Source organism: Cannabis sativa, chromosome 4 (genome assembly GCF_029168945.1).
Source record: "Cannabis sativa cultivar Pink pepper isolate KNU-18-1 chromosome 4, ASM2916894v1, whole genome shotgun sequence".
In the NCBI taxonomy this organism is placed as follows: Eukaryota; Viridiplantae; Streptophyta; class Magnoliopsida; order Rosales; family Cannabaceae; genus Cannabis; species Cannabis sativa.
In genome coordinates this window covers 72,927,452-72,933,071 of record NC_083604.1, presented here as the reverse complement: position 1 = coordinate 72,933,071, position 5,620 = coordinate 72,927,452, and positions in this window count along the sequence as shown.

Here is a 5,620-nt window from a genome sequence, read left to right as displayed (position 1 = left end):
TTCTTGACTATTGTTGATGATAAATCCCGATATACATGGACATATATGTTAAAAACCAAATCTGAAGTTCAAAAAGTCATTCCTAATTATTTTCAGATGGTTAATACACAATTTTCTCATGCCATCAAGGCTGTAAGGTCAGATAATGCTAAGGAGTTGAATCTCTCTTCCTTTTATGCATCCAAAGGAGTGACACACTATCACTCCTGTGCTAAGAGACCACAACAAAACTCGGTTGTGGAGAGAAAACACTAGCACATTCTCAATGTTGCTCGTGCTTTAGGATTTCAATCCCACCTCCCAGTGGTTTATTGGCCTCACCTCATTGCTACAGCAACTTACCTAATAAATCGAGCACCTTCTATTCTACTTAAGACCAATACATCTTTTGAACTTCTCTATAACAAACCCCCTACTTATGATCATCTCTGATCCTTTGGGTGTTTAGCATATGGTTCCACTTTACCTTCTAAAAGGCACAAGTTTTCTCCAAGAAGTCGTGCCTCTGTCTTTATTGCCTATCCACAAGGAATGAAAGCCTATCTCCTACTTGACATTGAATCTCAACAAATATACACTTCTAGGGACGTTATATTCCATGAGAATATTTTTCCCTATCTCTCTACCACTTCCTTAGATGAGATTAACAATTGTCTTTCTCCATTGGTTCTCCCATACCAACAGCCTGTTGCACCAGCAACAGTACCAGCAACTTCCAAGATATCATCATCTCATATCAAGAAATATGTTGCACCCACCCCAGAAATAATTTCCAATCGGTTGTTTCTGCACCTGTCTCAAAAAAACCAGCAGTTAACTCAGTGCCTGGCCAGCAGCCTCTTGCACCAGTTTATGAACCAGACAATGCACCAACCTGTGCACCTGATTGTGCATCAGATCGTGCACCAGCTTGTGCACCTGATCGTGCATCAGATAGTGTACTCAATTATACACCAGATTGTGCACCAGATATTGCACCAGACTGTGCACCTGACACAAACAAAACCAGCTCCTCAGCTGATATTCGCACAACAAAAACAGGTCGACAAGTTGTCAAACCTGCTCACTTGAAAAATTATGTATGTCATGTGGCTTCTACTAATCATCCTATTGAGCCTTTCTTATCCTACATCAAACTTCATCCCTCTTTTAGAGCTGCTGTCCTTGCAGCTTATACACAGACTGAGCCTCAAAACTATGCTGAGGCTTCCCAATTCAAACATTGGCTTGAAGCAATGGATAATGAAACCCAAGCTTTAGAAAAAAATAAAACTTGGATCATTACCAAGTTGCCTCCTGGACTGGTTGCAAATGGGTGTACAAGGTTAAATATAACCAAGAAGGTGAAGTTGTAAGATTCAAGGCTCGCCTTGTTGCTAAAGGCTATAGCCAAAAACCAGGTATTGATTTTTCGCAAACCTATGCACCTATTGCAAAATTCAATACCCTCAAAGTTTTTTTGGCACTTGCTCCCATTAATAATTGGGTTATTCATCAAGTAGATGTCAATAACGCCTTTCTTCATGGGGATCTCCATGAGGAGGTCTATATGAAAATTCCTCCTGGTTATAATGCTCCTCCCAATACAGTTTGCAAACTCAATAAGAGCATCTATGGCCTCAAACAAGCATCCCGACAATGGTATGCCAAATTAAGCTCCACATTGATCTAGGATGGCTTTACCCAATCTCTATCCGATAATTCATTGTTCATCAAGAAAACAAAATCTATATTCATTGTCATTCTCATCTATGTCGATGATATGATCATAGCAAGCAACAAAAATGTTGCAATCTCACAGTTTACTCAAAAACTTGATGCCAAGTTCAAACTCAAAGACTTAGGCAAGCTTCAATTTTTTCTTGGCCTTGAAGTTGGTAGAACTTCCAAAGGTATCTCCATTTCCCAAAGGCCATTTACTCTTCAACTTCTCAAAGATATAGGATACCTAGGCGCCAAACCGGCCTCTACACCCATGGAACTCAACCTTAAATTTAGCAAAGACAAAGGGCAAATTCTCCCTGACCCATCCGTTTATAGAAGTTTGATAGGCAAACTCATCTATCTTACCATTACTAGACCGGACATTACTTATGTTGTTAATCATCTCAGCCAATTCCTCTCTTGTCCTCGGCTTCCCCATATGCAGGCCACTAATAGAATTTTACAATACTTAAAGCAAACACCTGGACAGGGGCTCTTTTTCCCTTCCGATACAGCACCACATCTGCAAGCATATACTGAAACCAGTCTATCCCGAGACAATGTCCAAGTCTCGTTCTTTGCTGATGTAGTTTGGGGCAGCTGTCAAGATACTCGTCGCTCCATTTCAGGTTGCTGCATTTTCCTTGGGAAGTAACTTGTCTCCTGGAAATCAAAAAAACAACAAGTGGTTTCTCGCTCGTCGACTGAAACTGAATATCGTGCAATGGCTAATGCTACTTCAGAATTGACATGGCTCCTTGCCCTTCTCAATGACTTTGGCGTCTCCCACAAACAACCAGCTAATCTTTATTGCGACAACGTGGCTGCAATTCACATCAGTGAAAATCCCGTGTATCATGAGCGCACCAAACCAAACATGTTGAAATCGACTGCCACTTCATCCGAGAGAAAATTCAGCAAGGCTCCATTCATCTTCTCCATGTCTCTTCTCAACAAAACTTGGCGGATATTTTTACCAAACCTTTACTCCCTACTCCTTTTTCTACCATAGTTTCCAAGATAGGTGTAATTAATATCTACACTCTATCTTGAGGGGGGCTATTAGAGGTTGTTAATTAGTTATTCTAACTGATTTGGAATCAGTTATTTTTTCTGTTAATTATCTTGCCAAGTTGTTCATTTGTAGCACATGTCTAATTGTACCTTTGCCTATATAAAGGCTTGTAATTCAGCTCCACCATAATACAACCGATTATTTTTTCCATCTTTACTCTGTTTTCTCTGTTACAAAGCTTAAAGCTTCTCATACCTTTAACCCGTTTTCCAATAATCATAGTTTTCATGGTATATTTTAATTAGATGTATTAACTTATTAAAAAAAAAACTAATTAAAAAGTTTAAACAAAATACGAAAGTAATTTACTAAAAAACAATGAAAAAAAGATACTAATGTCTTTTTATTTTTCTTGTTATAATGGAAAAGTTCAACATGATAGATAAAAATAAGACTTGTTTGGGAAAAAAAATAAAAAATTTACATAAATATAGAATTAAATTTAATGTCATTAAATATATCATTTCTTAACCAAACAAACTATATATATGAGTATATAAATAAAAAAAATACCATAAAATTCATCAAAAAAAAAAAAGCAGAATTAATTTTTCAAACAACTTTCTTTCTCATGCGATAATTTGCTTCTCTGTCCTGCGATCTCTGTCTCTATCTCTCTCCATCTCCCTTTCTAATCTACACTTGGTAATAATATTTAATTTAATTCTAATTTCTTAATCTATATCAATTGATCTTTACTGTTACTTGTCTAATTTTGATATGCTCTAAATTCTCATAAAGATAGTTTTTTTTATATGTACTACAACTTTTACTCTTTCTATTATCATTAGCTCCCAAGCTTTAGTGACAACTTTGTAGTCACAACATAAATTTTTTGTGATTAAATGTGACTTTTAATCACAACAAATTAGTTGTAACTAAAACATAGTATTTATATACAAGTTGTTAATAATTTAATTTTAGTCACAATAAGTATTGTGACTAAAAACACATTTAGTCACAACAAATTGTAATTTTTGTGACTAATATCTTTAGCCACAGACCTTTTAGTCACAACATAATAATAATTTATAATTAGTCACAACTTTTTCACTTTTAGTCACACTTTTAGTCACAAGTTTTGTTGTGACTAAAAGTAAAAAAAAATTATAGTGCAGTCTTAAAGAAATAAAAACTCACAACTGAGATATCTCATTATACACATTCTATTATGACAAACTTTGATAATTATGTATCAAGAAAGCTGAGAAATTAAACTCTGTGCTCACTCTAACAAAGTTAACTTTGTTTATTTCATATTATTAATCTGTTTGTAATGACCACATTTAATTTTTTATAATTATTTTAGGATTTTTTTTGTTTGGGTTGTTTGTTGCTATCTCATATTAATAGAAATGATATTACACTACATAAATCTTTTAGTTGGGTTTCTTGCCAAGCTCTAGCTGATTAGAATTGGAGATTGTTTCCATCTGTTAAAAAATAACTTCAAAATCAAAAATGAAACTCAAATAATATAACAACCATGACAGCAAACATGGTTAATCAAGTTAAAAAAATAAAAATCAATTTCTAGACTCTTAAATAATAAAAATTGAACAGAAAAATAAAATCAGTTTCATCAATAACATAATAAAAAAAATACAATGCAAAAAATTATAATCTAAAAACAATACCAACTTTAAAAACCAGTTTCCTCAACATTAAAAGAAACTAAATATTACATTATAAGATATAGAAAAAAATTAGTTTCATCAGCATAATGAAAAAAATAAAATGCAAAAAAATATAATCTAAAAATCATACCAACTTTAAAAACCAGTTTTATCAACATTAAAATAAACTAATTTTTTTTATTAAAAGCATAACAAAAATTAATTTCATCAATAACATAATGAAAAAAAAAAAAACAATGTAAAAAATTATAATCTAAAAACGATGCCAACTTTAAAAACTAATTTCATTAACATTAAAATAAACTAATTATTTCATTAAAAGAATCTGAAATAAAAACTAATTTTATCAACAACATAATGAAAAAAATACAATGCAAAAAATTATAATTTAAAAACGATACCAACTTTAAAAACTAGCATCAAACATATAAATTTATATCAGTACCTAAGAACCAAACTTCTAACGTCATTCTTTATTTTGGCATTCAATCTTTTATTTGCTTTCTCAAAAATTAAAATTGATTTAAGCATACAAAATGGGGTAAAGATAACAAAGAGAATCAGAAACTAAAAACAGTTTCATCATCAAAATAATGAAGAGAAAAACATAATCTAAAAACTATACCAACTATAAAAACCAGTTAATTCCAACATATAAATTTATATGAATACCTAATACTCTTATTTCTAACGGCATACTCTGTTTAGGCATTTATGCTTGCTCAAAAATGAGAGTTCCTTTAAGCATTTTAATAAGTTTCATTAAAAAAATCACAATGCAAAATCTATAATCTAAAAATAATACCAACTATAAAAATTATTTTCGAACATATAAATTTTATATGATTGCATAATAACCTAATAACTTCACAACAAACAGTACATATACTTCATGGCTATTTCATTTATGCCAGAAATAATCACATTAAACGAAACCACTAGAAAAAAAAAAATCAAACCACAAATTGAAATAGAAAATAAGAATCAAAGAAAATTAAGGAGACAAAAACACAATCAAAACTATAAAAGAATAACAAAAATAATCAAAAGAGGGAGAGAAATCATAGATAAAAATAAACAAAAATGGAGGTAGGTAAAACATTACACTCTAATATTCAAAGAATACCCCAAGCAAATACAAAATCCACAAAGCCACAAACCCTTAAAGACAATGCACACACACACAGTTTTTGCTTCGGCAGTG